This window comes from Haematobia irritans, chromosome 3 (assembly GCF_050003625.1).
Source record: "Haematobia irritans isolate KBUSLIRL chromosome 3, ASM5000362v1, whole genome shotgun sequence".
Taxonomy (NCBI): domain Eukaryota; kingdom Metazoa; phylum Arthropoda; class Insecta; order Diptera; family Muscidae; genus Haematobia; species Haematobia irritans.
Window position 1 is genome coordinate 145,728,352 of NC_134399.1, and position 18,170 is coordinate 145,746,521.

Here is an 18,170-nt window from a genome sequence, read left to right on the forward strand (position 1 = left end):
AATTTAAATCATTTTTACCATTTTATTAATTCTTAATTTATTTTTAACCTATTTGAAACAAAACATTTTAAAATTTCCACTAAAAATATAAAAACAGAGAGTTATAAAAAATTTAATTAAAAGAACTTCCTGTGAAGCTAAAATAAATAACTTCTTTTGGAGGACATTTTTGGAAGTGCTTTTACAGTTGTGCCTTTAGAAGAACTTCCAAATTTTTTTGCTGGGCTATTGCCCCATCATTTGCATACGAAATCTTGTATTTCCAACATTCATTTTATAATTTCCTTACCACAAACTACATCAACAACAACCTCTCGTACATTTTGTTACAAGTGCACAATTATGGGTGTGTGGCGTGTACTCACAGTAGCACGCCTACATAAAGCTTAAAACCTCAATAAGCATTTCAAACATACCCCCCAAACATCACATGTCCCACTGTCACAATTGCGTTCATTTACATGTGTATGGCATCCACCTAGATATGAGTCTATTATTCAGTGGTTACACATGTATTTGAATTTTCTAACACAAGAGTTGAGGAGCAAATATAAATGACGTGTGTACAGTGGTAAAAGAAGTTTATTGAGACAAAACCAGCTCAATCTGAAACGACGAAGAATTTAACATGAATTTAAAAATTTTCTGATATTTTGCCAAATAAATAATTTTTTTTTTTGATGATTTTTAATGCATTTTAACGCTAGTTTGAAATATTTTCAAAAATTTCGCAACTTTTCTAGAATGTATCGACAACATTTAAACAATTTTGTTTATTAATTTTTACTCTATTCTTAAGCTATTTGAAAAAAAAATTTAACTTCCCCTTAAAAAAATATTAAAAAAAAAAAAAAAATTATAAAAAATTTATTTAAAACAAGTATATACGGCCGTAAATTCGGCCAGGCCCTCCACCATGGATTGCGTAGAAACTTATACTACAGACTGTCATACACAATCGAATTACTTGGGTTGCGGTAACTTTTGCCGATGGCAAGGTATCTTAAAACTTCTTAACACCGGCCGATTAAATACGTAAAATAAAATTTTGACAAAATTTTCTATAGAAATAAAATTTTGACAAAATTTTCTATAGAAATAAAATTTTGACAAACTTTTCTATAGAAATAAAATGTTGACAAAATTTTCTATAGAAATAAAATTTAGCAAAATTTTCTATAGAAATAAAGTTTTGACAAAATTTTCTATATAGATAAAATTTTGAAATATTTTCTATAGAAATAAAATTTTGATAAAATTTTTTATTGAAATACAATTTTGACAAAATTTTCTAAAGAAATACAATTTTGATAAAATTTTCTATAGAAATAAAATTTTGACAAAATTTTCTATAGAAATAAACGTTTAACAAAATTTTTTATAGAAATAAAATCTTGACAAAATTTTGTATCGTAATAAAATTTTGACAAAATTTTCTATAGAAATAAAATCTTGACAAAATTTTGTATCGTAATAAAATTTTGTTTCTAAAATTTTCGGCCACATACTAGCTTAATGTACCAAATTTCAACTGAATCGGATGAATTTTGCTCCTCCAAGAGGTTCCGGAGGTCAAATTTGGGCATCGATTTGTATGGGGGCTATATATAATTATGAACCAATATGGAACAATTTTTGCATGTTGTTGGAGACCATATACTAACACCACGTAAATAAAATTTCAACCGGATCGGATGAAATTTTATTTACGTGGTTTATATGGGGGCTATATATAATTGGGGAGTGATATGAACCAATTTTTGCATGGTTGTTAGAGACCATATACTAACACCACGTACCAAATTTCAACCGGATAGGATGAAATTTACTTCTGTAAAAGGCTCCGTAAGTCAAATCTAGGGATCGGTTTATATGGGGTCTAAAGGGTGATACGGTCAAAATTTGGTCAAGGGAAAACGCGTGTAAATCGGTGAAATCGTTTATTTAAAAAATCAAATTAAATTTCTTTTTCAAGTTCAATTAGTATACAATTCAGGAAAAATATTCAGTTAGGCTTTCCGAATTGGGAACCACCTGCACGTTGTTGGCGGCGTACCACTCCATGGCCTTTTTACCGTAATAGCAAGATGCCAAATCCGGCCAAAACAGTACGGAACAACCGTGTTTCTTCAGGAAAGGTAGCAGACGTTTACTCAAACACTCTTCACGTAAATTTCTTTGTTGACAGTCCCGGAAGCTATGAAAATGCTGCTTTTCAAGCCACAGGTACAGATGGCTTGCCAAACCAGATATTTCTTTGCGAACTTTGACAGTTTTATGTGCTTGAAAATATCTGCTACCTTTCCCCTTCCTTTTTCCGTATAAAAATCCTGTCCACGAAGCTGCTTGTAGTCGGCTTTGACGTAGGTTTCGTCGTCCAATACCACGCAGTCAAACTTCGTCAGCATCGTCGTGTACAGCCTCCGGGATCGCGCTTTGGCCGTCGTATTTTGTTTATCACCGCGATTCGGAGTCACTACCTTCTTGTAAGTCGATAGTCCGGCTCGTTTTTTGGCTCAATGCACGGTTGTAGACGATACACCCAGCTTATTTGCGGCATCTCGGAGAGAGAGAGGTTAGGGTTTCGCTTGAAACTACCGGCAACTCTCTTTGTCGTCTCAGCGGCTTCCGGTTTTCGATTTCCCCCCGATCCAGACTTCCTGGCTGTCGACAAACGTTCCCCAAACACTTTAATTACATTTGTAACGGTTGATTTGGCAACTTTTAGCGATTTTGCCAGCTTTGCGTGCGAGTAACTCGGATTTTCGCGATGCGCGAGCAAAATTTTGATACGCTGCTCTTCTTGCTTGGACGGTATTTTGACAACTGAAGAGTGAAAATAGGAGCAACATTCTACACACACACACCTTCAAAATGAGGGTTGTTCAGGTTTTTTAAATGCAAAATTGAAAGAAATACGTCAAGTTTATATTGACCAAATTTTGACCGTATCACCCTTTATATATAATTATTAACCGATGTGGACCAATTTTTGCATGGTTGTTGGAGACTGTAACCTATTTCAGCCGGATCGGATGAAATTTGAATTGATAGATTTAAGATAAAAACGCTTCAAATAAAGGCTGAGACTTATTTTGAGGATTTAGCGTTTAAAGTTATGTTTTTTTTTTTTTGGGAATTAAGAAACCATATTTTACTTTGAAGTATCCGTTATAATTTGGATTTTTAAACTGACATTTGTTTGTGCGTGAGTACCTTTATTAATAAACCGCGAAAAGATTATAAAAATTGGATAAATGAGATCTATATCCTAATTTTAATTTTATTGGTCCTGGATTTAAAGCCAGATATGTCGCAAAATTTATTTTTTATTTTTAAGAAGCCGCATCTTTGGTTCGGAATCAACACCAAAATCCTTAAGGGAAGGTCAAATCTTTGGAAATTACAATTTGTAAAGATATTGAATTTATAGATTTTTTTTCTTTTTAGAAAATTTTTTCAAAATCAAAAAAACGTAAAAATTGTTCAAAAAGAATAGTCTACAATAAAGCTCAAACACTTACCTCTCCAATTTATCAAGATTACACACAAAACACAAGCACAAAAATTTTTTTATTATTTTTTGAAGTCACAGCAAACCGGCACTTTTTCGTAAATACCAATAGTCAATAAAGAAATGTTAATTTCCAGCAAGTAGTGTCACCTAATTGTTCTATTTTTACAAGTTTATTAGCTCAGTATGTAAACCACGGGATACAGTGCGTGATTGAGATAAAGAAGTTATTTCTATTAATTTTGAGACATTCGAACGGTATGTTGCCTACAGTCTACACTATGATACGGAGGGTTAACATGAGCATGTCATAGGCTATTTCAATAGTCATTGCACTGAATTTTCATCAATTTTTAAGATGTGATTGGATATGAAACAAAAAATTTTGTGATATTTTGCCAAATAAATAATTTTAATATTTTTTTTTTATGATTTTTAATGCATTCTAACGCTTGATTAAAACGTTTGATCTGAAATATTTTCAAAAATTTCGCAACTTTTCTAGAATGTATCGACAAAATTTAAACAATTTTGTTTATTAATTTTTACTCTGTTCTTAAGCTATTTGAAACAAAAAAATAATAATTTCCCCTTAAAAATATGAAAAATAAAACAAATTATAAAAAAATTAATTTAAGACAAGTATATACGGCCGTAAGTTCGGCCAGGCCACCATACTTGAGTTTTATTTCAATAAAAAATGTGCAAACTTTTTTCTATAGAAAATATGGTCAACATTTTATTTCTATAGAACATTTTCTCAACATTTTATTAATATGTCAACATTTTATTTCAATAGAAAATTTTCTGAAAATTGTATTTATATAGAAATTGAAGTACATCTTAGTTTGAGAGGAATGTTTTGCAAAATCTACCAAAATCAATCAAAACCAAAAAAAAAAAATCTACCAGTTTTGGTAGAATTCAACCACTTTTTTTATACCACTCACATGTGTATTTTATTTATTTTTGTTTTTGCCCCACTGCTACTATTTGCATATCTAACTTCCAAACAGAAACGCAAGTATTGTTTTTACAATGAAAATAAATTTTCATTCCTCATGCAGTACCATTTAAGGAAACGTAAAACCATCATGAGACAAATGTGGTTCACAAAAGAAGCCCCATAATAAATTTTACCGAAAAAAAGTCTTTATATGTAACGTGGGGTGAAGGTGGGATATTGCTGCAGCTTTCTCTAAATGGCCACATTTACTAGATTTTACAACATATTTTTACGAGAAATCATCAGAGGGCAATGCAGCAAAGATACTGCAAGTGTACTCACTACTATGTTCATCATAAGTGTTGGAGCAATTGTGTCATCTCTGCAACACTTTAGGTATGATATTGTTGTAGCTTTTGTTGTTTCTTATTACTACGGCCATCCATTACTTACTACTGTCACATGCCGCGCACCTACACACCTACACAAAAATGAACGCCCATTTTTCCAGATACGGATGCGGATACAGCTTTGGTTACGGCTGCAGGCACGCAATAACAAAAAGAAAACAAAACGACCCAAAACGAGTTCAGATATCTGAAAAAGGAATGGTTTCATTTCACCCGTGAAGTGTACCCATTCTGGGATGAAGGACAGGCATTCCGGTATACTGTGTTATAATGCGTTCTACCCAGACACTTATCAAAACTTAAGTGACGGAAGTACAGAAAATTTTATTCTGTGGTTTCTGCTCCTCATTCTGCTCTTTGTCATCGTTTGGGATTGTTTGTAGGTAGTTTGCTTTGGAGCATTGTATTATTGCTGAATACATTTCACTATAACGAGTTGAATTTTTCTATAAATCCGTCTGTCTGTCTATTTTGCTGTAGGTTCTCCGTTTTACATTGTTAATGTTCCATTTTACTCTATTGTAAGACATTGCGGTAGATAGTTTTCTAAACATTTACCGGAAACTAGATGAAATAGCAAAACATTCAGATTGATGATATTAGACAGACAATTGATTCGTTTTCCTGACATTTAATAAAATGTTATGAGATTTTATACAGTAAACCTGCAGTTAATCAAATTTACAAATTACACAAGGGAACAAAATTGAAATTTTTTTGTATTGATTTGAAACTTATAGAAAAATTTTACTAATTTGCTGTGATTTTTGTCCCATTTTGATTTTTAAAAAAAAAAAAAAAATTTTTTACTTTTAATTTTGTTCTAAACTTCAACAATGTAAGCACGGCTTAAAGAGAATATTGTATGGGAGTTTCGGATTTTGTATTTAATTTAATATGGTGAATCGTTTTCAAGTTATTCCAAAATAAATGGTGGTTAAAATTTCAAGGGCCGTTGTTGATTTTGAATAAAACACAAACTATTTAGGAAATTATTGTAATTTTATTTTATTATGATATATTGGCATTATTCAATTATGTATGAAACAGAATATCGGCCAAATGGGCGCCTCGACCTCGGTGGCACACCTTCATCCGATGGTTCAAATTTTCTATGACGCTGAGGCATAATGGGGTTCTATGCCGTTAATGTGCCGAATTATCTTATCCTTTAGCTCTTGAATTGTTGCTGGCTTATCGACGTATACCTTTTCTTTCAAATAACCCCAAAGAAAAAAGTCCAACGGTGTCAAATCACATGATTTTGGCGGCCAATTGACATCGCCATTACGTGAGATAACACGGCCATTGAATTTGTTACGCAAAAGAGCTATTGTTTCGTTAGCTGTATGGCAAGTGGCACCGTCCTGCTGAAACCACATATCGTCCACATCCATATCTTCCAATTCGGGCCATAAAAAGTTCGTTATCATCTCACGATAGCGAACACCATTCACAGTAACTGCCTGACCGGCCTCATTTTGGAAAAAATACGGCCCGATGATGCCGCCAGCCCATAAACCGCACCAAACAGTCACTCTTTGTGGGTGCATTGGTTTTTCGACAATCACTCTTGGATTCTCATTCGCCCAAATGCGGCAATTCTGTTTATTGACGAATCCACTAAGGTGAAAATGTGCCTCATCACTGAAGATGATTTCCTTCGAAACTTGATCATCCACTGTTGCCATTTCTTGAAACCATTTAACACGTTGTTAGATTGTGTATCTCTCCATGGTTCAAATTGAGTAAGTCTGAAATAGAAAAATGTCAAATAAAATTCGGAAAAAACTTGGCGTTTAGGTGTGGTTCACATTCAACATCGGCCTTTACAATTTAACCACCCTTTATGTAACGAAAGTGCCTTAATTTGGAACTTAACGGTACATCTCGAAAAGTTGAGCTGATAGAAAAAAAAACATATGCAGATTTGGATTCAGCGTCCCATATAACCTTAACCCTAGAAAGCTTATCCTACTGAAAGTCACGGATAAGCTAAACATTCGTCTGTGGGACGTATCATAGTTTGTCATCACGTGAACAAAAGTTGTGAACTTTTGTTTTAAAATTTTGTACTTACACCGATTCTATATAGAAATCCTTATCATTTAAACACGGTTTTGGCTAAACTTTTATTTATTGTGTAACAAAAAAAAAATACATTTTCTGTATTCATTTTCATGAGGGAAAGCGAAATAAGTTCCTACAGTTCGGCCAGGCCGAAGCTTATGTACCCTCCACCTGAGCCTGATACATCGGGCTGAAACCTAACCTAACCTAACCTACCCTCCACCATGCATTGCGTAGAAACTTCTTCTAAACTTCTTCTCCATCCACCTTCGAATTACTTGAGTTGCGGTAACGCTTGCGACGGCCTCCTCCTCCTTGCCGATGGCCTCCTCCTAACCTCCTAACACCGTCTTCTGAATTGTAAGTAAGTCCATACGTGGTATATATTAAATTAAAAAAAGACCGATTAAATACGTATACAATTCAGTTTGACAAAATTTTCTATAGAAATAAAATGTTGACAACATTTTCTACAGAAATAAAACTTTAACAAAAATTTTTTATAGAAATAAAATGTTGACGAAATTTTCTACAGAAATGAAATTTTAACAAAATTTTCTATAGGACTAAAATTTTAACAAAATTTTCTATAGAAATAAAATTTTGGTAGATTATTTTTGGCTTGAGTGGCAACCAAGATTATGAACCGATATGGACCAATTTGTGTGTGATTGGGGATCGGCTACATAACTATAGACCAATATGCACCAATTTTGGTATGGTTGTTAACGGCCATATACTAACACCACGTTCCAAATTTCAATCGGATCGGATGAAATTTGCTTCTCTTAGAGGCTTAGCAAGCCAAACATGGGGATCGGTTTATATGGGGGCTATATATAGTTATGGACTGATATGGAATAATTCTCGCACGATTGTTAGAGACCATATACTAACACCATGTTCCAAATTTCAACCGGATCGGATGTAATATGCTTCTCTTAGAGGCTCTGCAAGCCAAATCTAGGGATCGGTTTATATGGGGGCTATATGTAATTGTGAACCGATGTGTACCAATTTTTGCATGGATATTAGAGACCATATACTAACATAACGTTCCACATTTGAACCAAATCGGATGAATTTTGCTCCTCCAAGAGGCTCCGGAGTTCAAATCTGGAGAACGGTTTATATTGCGGCTGTATATAGGTATGGACTGATATGGACCAATTCTCGCACGGTTGTTAGAGACCATATATTAACACCATGTTTCAAATTTCAACCGGATCGGATGAAATTTGCTTCTTTTAGAGGCTTCGCCACCGTGGGGAGCAACCGTGGTGCAATGGTTAGCATGCTCGCCTTGCATACACAAGGTCGTGGGTTCGATTCCTGCTTCGACCGAACACCAAAAAGTTTTTCAGCGGTGGATTATCCCACCTCAGTAATGCTGGTGACATTTCTGAGGGTTTCAAAGATTCTCTAAGTGGTTTCACTGCAATGTGGAACGCCGTTCGGACTCGGCCTTGTCATTGAGCTTAACATCGAATCGGCAGCACTCAGTGGTAAGTGAGAAGTTCACCAATGTGGTATCACAATGGACTGAATAGTCTAAGTGAGCCTGATACTTCGGGCTGCCACCTAACCTAACCTAGAGGCTTCGCAAGCCAAATCTGGGGATCGGTTTGTATGGCGGCTATATATAATTATGAACCGATGTAGACCAATTTTTGCATGGTTGTTAGAGACCATATACCAACATCATGTACCAAATTTCAGCCGGATCGGATGAAATTTGTTTCTCTTTGAGGCTCCGCAAGCCAAATCTGGAGAACGGTTTATATTGGGGCCATATATAATTATGCACCGATGTGGACCACTTTTTGCATGGTTGTTAGAGACCATATACCAACACCATGTACCAAATTTAAACCGGATCGGATCAATTTTGCTCCTCTAAGAGGCTCCGCAAGCCAAATCTGAGGGTCGATTAATATGGGGGCTATACGTAAAAATGGAGCGATATGGCTCATTTACAATACCATCCGACCTACATCAATAACAACTAATTGTGCCAAGTTTCAAGTCGATAGCTTGTTTCGTTCGGAAGTTAGCGTGATTTCAACAGACGGACGAACATGCATAGATCGACTCAGAATTTCACCATGACCCAGAATATACATATATACTTTATAGGGTCTTAGAGCACTATTTCGATGTATTACAAACGGAATGACAAAGTTAATATACTCCCCATCCTATGGTGGAGGGTTTAAAAACGCACACGTCTCTCAGACGTAGATAAGCTGTCTAGGGTTAAAAAAATATTCAGTTCTAAATCAACAGGACCATTGTTCCCTTGTTTTATATGTTAAAGATTTAAAAACAGAAAATTTTGTTTTGGGGGTTTTATTTATAGTGGTGGCACTTAAAGTTTTACGGCGTTCTTACCAAGCATGCTTTGTGATTTGAAGTATTTTCCCTTTATGACCATTTCAAAACGAGTCGCTTTCCCCGTACAAAAAATCTAGCACAAAAAAATCTAAACACAAGTTTTCCTCAAAAACACTTTCAGTTTTATAATGTAAACCCCCTTATTTAGAATATGCCCTGACTGAACGTACTCTTTTCAAAATATGTTCGCTTTTTTCTATGAAATTTATTTCCATAATTTGACTGATAGTTTGGTTTCGGTTTGCATAACTAAATCTGATTGACCGGTTAAACGGTGTCAGTTTTAATGTATATTTCCAGATTTGTTTATTCATCTAACCATTTATCTCAATATAATAATAATAATAATAATAATAATAATAATAATAATAATAATAATAATAATAATAATAATAATAATAATAATAATAATAATAATAATAATAATAATAATAATAATAATAATAATAATAATAATAATAATAATAATAATAATAATAATAATAATTATTATTAATATTTTTTTAATGCCAAAATAACACAAGTTTTGAAAATCCTTTATAAACTTTCAATCGCTTCGTGAATTCTATACTAGGCAAATGTTCGCCTAACATGGTTGTTTTTAGGGTTGCCATTTTTCTCCGATCGGACCAAAATTGGTGCAAAAAATGATTAATTTTTAAAGTTGGTCCGACGGTCAAATGGAATTTGGTTGCTTTTGGTCCATTGTTGTCAATTAAGTATTTTTTTTCAAAATTTTCTATAGAAATACAATTTTGACAAAATTTTCTGTAGAAATAAAATTTTGACAACATTTCTATAGAAATAAAATTTTGCCAAAATTTTGTACAGAAATAAACTTTAAAAAACTATTGTATAGATACAAATTTTACATAGAAATAAAATTTTGCGATAGCTTTCTACAGAAATAAAAATTTGACACATTTTCTATCGAAATAAAATATTGACAAAATTTCTATAGACATTAAATTTTCCTATAGAAATAAAATGTTGGCTAAGTTTTCTGTACTCGTAGAAATGAATTTTTGACAAAATTCCCTAAAGAAATTAAATTTTGACAAAATTTCCTAAAGAAATGAAATTTTAAAAAAATGATGTATAGAAATGAAATTTTGAAAAAAATGTATAGAAATGAAATTTTGACAAACTTTTCTATAGAAATAAAATTTGGACAAAATTTTCTAATGAACTAAAACTTGACAAAATTTCCTACATAAATGAAATTTTGAAAAACATTTCTACAGAAATAAAATTTAACAAAATTTTTCTATAGAAATAAAATTTTGACAAAATTTTCTAATGAACTAAAAGTGGACAAAATTTCTTAACTAAATGAAATTTTGAAAAAAAAAAATTACAGAAATAAAATTTTCTATAGATATAAAATTTTTCCATAAAAATGAAATGAAGTTTTGAAAAAATGTTGTACACAGAAAAAAATTTCACGAACATTTTTCCAATTAAAATCTTAAAAGGTTAGGTTAAAGTGGCAGCCCGATTAAGATTCAGACTCACCTAGACTATTCAGTCCATTGTGACTGAATATTGACTATTTTTAAAACTCTTAATTGAGTTTTAAAAATAGTCAATTAAAAATTTTATTGAATCAACCAATTTTTTAATTGAAATAAAAATCAATCACACAAATTAATAGTATCAATTAATTTTTTAATTAGACCAATTAATTCTTTAATTGAGTGTCAATTAAATTTTTAATTGATACTATCATTTCTGTGATTGAAGACATTTCAATTAAAAAATTAATTGGATCAATGAATGTCGTGATTGAAGCAAAAAAATATTTTTTTGTGTGTATAGAAATGAAATTTTAACAAATTTTCTATAGGAATAAAAGTTTGACAAAATTTTCTATATAAATAAAATTTTGACAAACTTTTCTACAGAAATAAAATTTTGACAAATTTTTCTACAGAAATAAATTTTTGACAAAGTTTTCCATAGAAATAAAAATTTATTGAAATACAAATTTTCCATAAAAATTAAATGAAAATTTGGCAAATTTTCTATAGAAATAAAATTTTTACAAACTTTTCTACAGAAATAAAATTTTGACAAAATTTTCTACAGAAATAAAATTTTGATAAAAATTTCTATAGAAAGAAAAATTTATTGTTGTTTTTGATTTCAGCTTAAAACCATGTATTGCAGTTTAACCAAAAGAGGAAAAGTATGTTTGTCATTATACCCTGCGCCACACTGTGGAACAGGGTATTATAAGTTAGTGCATATGTTTGTAACACCCAGAAGGAGACGAGATAGACACATGGTGTCTTTGGCAATAATGCTCAGGGTGGGTCCCTGAGTCGATATAACCATGTCCGTCTGTCCGTCTGTCCGTCCGTCCGTCCGTCCGTCTGTCTGTGAACACATTTTTGTGATCAAAGTCTAGGTCGCCATTTAAGTCCAATCGCCTTCAAATTTGGCACATGTTCCTAATTTGGGTCAGAATAGAACCTTATTGATTTTGGAAGAAATCGGTTCAAATTTAGATATAGCTCCCATATATATCTTTCGCCCGATATGCACTAATATGGACCCAGCAGCCAGAGTTTTATACCGATTTGCTTGAAATTTTGTACAAATATAACACCTAGTTGTATAGTCAAGTGTGCAAAATTTGATTGAAATCAGTTCAGATTTAGATATAGCTCCCATATATATCTTTCGCCCGATATGGACTTATATGGCCCCAGAAGCCAGATTTTTGGCCGAATTTAGTTGAAATTTTGCACAGAGAGTATATTTAGTATTGTAGCCATTAGTGCCAAATTTGGTTGAAATCGATTCAGATTTAGATATAGCTCCCATATATATCTTTCGCCCGATTTACACACATATGACCATAGAGCCCAATTTTTAACTCCGATTTAGTTGAAATTTTGCATAGGGAGTAGAATTAGCATTGTAGCTATCCGTGCCAAATTTGGTTGAAATCGGTTCTGATTTAGATATAGCTCCCATATATAGATTTCATCCGATTTACACTCATATGACTACAGAGGCCAATTTTGTGCCCCGTTTTAGTTGAATTTTTGCACAGAGAGTAGAATTAGCATTGTAGCTATGCGTACCAAATTTGGTTGAAATCGGTTCAGATTTAGATATATCTCCCATATATAGCTTTCGCCCGATTTACACTCATTTGACCACAGAGGCCAATTTTTAACTCCGATTTAGTTGAAATTTTGCATAGGAAGTAGAATTAGCATTGTAGCTATCCGTGCCAAATTTGGGTGAAATCGGTTCAGATTTAGATATAACTCCCATATATATGTTTTTCCGATTTCGACAAAAATGGTCAAAATACCAACATTTTCCTTGTAAAATCTCCACTAGTCGAAAAGTTGTAAAAATGACTCTAATTTTCCTAAACTTCTAATACATATATATCGAGCGATAAATCATAAATAAACTTTTGCGAAGATTCCTTAAAATTGCTTCAGATTTAAATGGTTCCCATATTTTTTACTAACATTGTGTTCCACCCCAGTGCATTAGCCGACTTAAATTTTGAGTCTATAGATTTTGTAGAAGTTTATCAAATTGTGTGCAACACATTTGACGGATGTGATAGGGTATCGCAAATTTAGATCTACAAAGTGGTGCAGGGTATAATATAGTCGGCCCCGCCCGACTTTAGACTTTCCTTACTTGTTTTTTTTTTTTTTTAAATCAAGAACAACAATAATGATTGAAGAGTAAACCATTATATCTATAGAAATAAAAATTTGACAAAATTTTCTATAAAAAAATTGACAAAAATTTCTATAGAAATAAAATTTTGACAAAATTTTCTATAAAAGTAAATAGAAATAAAAATTTTGAATACATATACAAGTTTTAAAAAATTTTCTATCGAAGTAAAATTTTTTGGAAAAATGTTAACTTTTAAATGATATTAATTTAATGTAGAAAAATTGTCCGCTAGTAGAAATTATGGTCTAATTTTGGAAAAATTTTGGGCCAAAATAAAACTTCATTGTGGCAACGTTGGTTGTGTTTACTCCAGAGAGAATAAAAATGTAAGAGAACGAAAATCCCTCTTTGACAAAAATAACAAATGTCAACCGTATAGATGTCGCACAATGCCCGCAGCTTTGGTATTAAAGACGTTGCGGTCGAATCACTTTTTTGATAAATTCTTTATAAAGGCATCGGCAGTTATAATTTGAAATTGTCTGACAAAAAAAAATTAATAGAATGAAAAGCTTTATATAAAGAACATTTGTTATTACAAAGTAGGTTATAAATCCTATTTTCCTTACGTTTCGTAAAGCCGGCAGAGAACTGAACTGGGTGACGCCGACGCAAACTATATGATATTTGAGAGAAGTGCCGAAAAAAACTGCATGATATTAGAGAAATTTTCCTCATGCCTGCCACCTACTGCCGCAGTTTCACTTCACAGTTTCGTTCTCTTGTGTTTTTATTCTCTCTGTTTACTCATTCATTTGCAGATATGATTGTGTTTCAATCTCATACATATTTTCGGTTGATTGTGGAGGTTCATGTCTTAGCTTTTTAACAAATGATTATGAATTAGGTGGCAATCGAAGATCTGTCCAAAAGTAAACTTCGTCATAGAGGATTATATATATATATATATCTCAAAATAATAGCATACTTTTAGGATGATATTAATAACAGCAGCCATTTAAGTTTATCCATTTTAAGAAGAGTTGCCCACTTTACAAAAAAACGCTAATGCAAACTTAATCTGCCCGAAAATGTGCCTACCAGAAGTATTGCTATTAGATTCAAATTTTAATTTTTGTGTTAGGAGATGGTATCAAAAAGTTTGGTCTACAATGTGGTAAAGGGTGAAATATAGTTGGCCCCGTCCGACTTAAGACTTTACTTACTTGTTATACCCACCACCATAGAAAGGTGACGGGGGTATAATAAGCATGTCATTCCGTTTTTAACAATCGAAATAACGATTTCCGACTATATAAAGCATGTGTATTCTTGATCAAGGAGAAATTCTAAGACTATATAAGCATGTCTGTCTGTCTGTTGTAATCACGCAACAGCCTTCAATAATGGAGCTATCTTCCGGAAATTTGACACACATTCGTCTTTTGTTTGCAGCAGGTCAAGTTCGAATATAAACCGACTTCCCGATTTGGGGTCTTGAGCTTATAAAAACCGTAGTTTTTATCCAATTTGCCTGAAATTGGAAATCTAGAGGTATTTTAGGACCGTCAAAAAGTGTACCGCAAATGGTGCCTATCGGTCCATGTATTGGTATAGCCCCCATATAGACCGATTTCCCGATTTTGCTTCTTGGGCTTCTAGAATCCGTAATTTTTACCCAATTTGCCTGAAATTGGAAATCTAGAGGTATTCTAGGAAAGTAAAGAGATGTGCCGAAAATGGTGATTATCGGACCATGTTTTGATATAGCCTCGATATAAACCGACCTCCCGATTTGGGGTATTGGGCTTCTAGAATCCGTATTTTTTTTCAATTTGCCTGAAATTGGAAATGTAGAGGTATTCTAGGAAAAAAAAGAGTTGTGCCGAAAATGGTGATTATCGGTCCATGTTTTAATATAGCCCCCATATAGACCGATCTCCCGATTTTACTTCTTGGGCTTCTAGAATCCGTAGTTTTTACCCAATTTGCCTGAAATTGGAAATGTTGAGTTATTCTAGGAAAATAAAGCGATGCCGAAAATGGTGATTATCGGACCATGTTTCGATATAGCACTCATATAGACCGCTCTCCCGATTTTACTTCCTGGGCTTCTAGAATCCGTAGTTTTTATCCAATTTTTCGAAATTGGAAATCTAGAGGTATTCTAGGACCATAAAGAAGTGTGCCGAATATTTTGTGTATCGGTACAGTTTTTGATATAGCCCCCTTAAAAACCGGCCCTCCGATTTGGGGTCTAGATTCCAGAACCACAATTAGATGTGCTGAATGCTGTGTGTGTCCTTCCATGTTTTGGTATAGCCCCCATTACACCGAACTCCCGATTTAATTCCTAGGGTTTCTAGAAATTGTAGTTTTTATCCGATTTGCCGCAAATTAGGTTCGGAAACTTCTTAGCCTAGCACAAAAAGCGCGGCATAAACAGAAAAAAATTTGTTTCGATCTGGCAACTCCTTCATATAGAAACAGGTGTTCAAAAAAGACGCATCCGCAATTTTTTCACAATGGAAAAATTAGAAATGCGTGCTGTCATTAAATATTTACATAAAAAAGGTTTACCGGAACAAGAAATTCATAATGATATGGTGAATGTGTTAAGAGAAAGTCCTCCTTCATATGCAACACTAAAAAAATTGGGTTGCTGAATTTAAACGTGGTCGTGCAAGCATTGAAGATGAACCACGTAGTGGACGTCCAAAAACAGCAACAACAACTGAAATTGTAGCGAAAGTGCATGATATGGTATTAAATGATCGACGAATAAAAGTGCGTGAAATTGCTAATATCATGGGCATCTCAAATGATCGAGTCCATTTAATGTTGCATGAAGAACTACAGATGAAAAAGCTTTCTGCCAGATGGGTGCCGCATTTGTTAACAGCCGATCAAAAACGCATAAGAATGAACATTTCTAAAGCTTGTTTGGATCGTTTTAAGCGGATTAAAATGGATTTTAAGCGTCATTTCATAACTGTTGATGAGACATGGATCCACCACTATACTCCAGACAGAGAAACAATCCAAATAATGGACTGAAGCTGGAGGAAGTGCCCCAAAGAAGGCAAAAACAATTCAATCGGCTGGTAAGGTTATGGGACTTCAAAGGTATTTTATTGATTAACTATCTGCAAAAGGGTAAAACAATAAATTCAGAGTTCTATTGCAACCTTTTGGATTAATTAAATGTACAAACTCAAGAAAAACGTCCTGGCTTACAACACAAAAAAATAATTTTTCATCAAGACACCAGCGCACAAGAGTGTTTTAACAATGGCTAAAATCAACGAATTAAAGTACGAGTTGCTTAACCACCCACCTTGTTCTCCTGATTTAGCTCCCAGTGACTTTTACTTGTTCCCAAATCTAAAAAAAATTTCTTGCTGGCAAGCGCTTTACCTCAAATGAAGATGCAATTACAGTTGTAAACCACTATTTTGAAGACCTTGAGGAAAACTATTTAATCAAGGGATAGAATTGCTAGAAAAGCGTTGGACTAAGTGTATTGAAGTTTCAAGAGATTATATTTAAAAATAAAAATATTTTTGAAAAACTAACTATTCTCTTTCATCGATAGGCTAAGAAGTTTCCGAACCGCCCTCGTATATACTTGTTTTTAAAGTAATTTCAATACCATTGTGGAATTGAAACATCCAATTTTTGTACCCTCCACCATAGAATGGGGGTATATTAACTTTGTCATTCCGTTTGCAACACATCGAAATATTGCTATAAGACACCATAAAGTATATATATTCTGGGTCGTGGTGAAATTCTGAGTCGATCTGAGCTGTCCGTGCGTCTGTTGAAATCACGTTAACTTCCGAACGAAACAAGCTACCGATGTAGGTCGGATGGTATTGCAAATGGGCCATATCGGTCCACTTTTTTTTGGCTTGCAGACCGTCTAAGAGAAGCAAATTTCATCCGATCCGTCTGAAATGTGGTACATGGTGTTAGTATATGGTCTCTGACATCTACGCAAAAATTGGTCCACATCGGTCAATAATTATATATAGCCCCCATATAAACAGATCCCCCGATTTGGCTTGCGGAGCCTCTAAGAGAAGCAAATTTCATCCGATCCGGCTGATATTTGGTACATGGTCTTAGTATATGGTATCTAACATCTGTGCAAAAATGGGACCACATCGGTCAATAATTATATATAGCCCCCATATAAACCGATCCCTCGATTTGGCTTGCGGAGCCTCTAAGAGAAGCAATTTTCATCCGATCCGGCTGAAATTTGGTACATGGTGTTAGTATATGGTACCTAAAGTCTATGCAAAACTTGGTCCACATCGGTCCATAATTATATATGGCCCCATATAAACCGATCCCCAGATTTGGCTTGCGGAGGCTGTAAGAGAAGAAAATTTCATTCGATCCGGCTGAAATTTGGTATCTAACATCTATGCAAAAATTGGTCCACATCGGTCAATAATTATATATAGCCCCCATATAAACCGATCCCTCGATTTGGCTTGCGAAGCCTCTAAGAGAAGCAAATTTCATCCGGTCCGGCTGAAATTTGGTACATGGTGTTAGTATATGTTCTCTAACAACCACGCAAAAATTGGTCCACATCGGTCCATAATTATATATGGCCCCATATAAACCGATCTCCATATTTGACCTCCGGAGCCCCTTGGAAGAGTAAAATTCATCCGATTCGATTGAAATTTAGTACGTGATGTTAGTATATGGTATCCAACAACCATGGGAGCCGCCGTGGTGAAATGGTTAGCATGTCCGCCTTGCATACACAAGGTCGTGGGTTCGATTCCTGTTTCGACCGAACACCAAAAAGTTATTCAGCGGTGGATTATCCCACCTCAGTAATGCTGGTGACATTTCTGAGGATTTCAAAGCTTCTCTAAGTGGTTTCACTGCAATGTGGAACGCCGTTCGGACTCGGCTATAAAAAGGAGGTCGCTTGTCATTGAGCTTAACATGGAATCGGGCAGCACTCAGTGATAAGAGAGAAGTTCACCAATGTGGTATAACAATGGACTGAATAGTCTAAGTGAGCCTAATACATCGGGCTGCCACCTAACCTAACCTAACCTAACAACCATGCAGGAATTGGTTCATATCAGTCTATAATTATATATAACCCCCATATAAACCGATCCCCAGATTTAACCTCCGGTGCCTT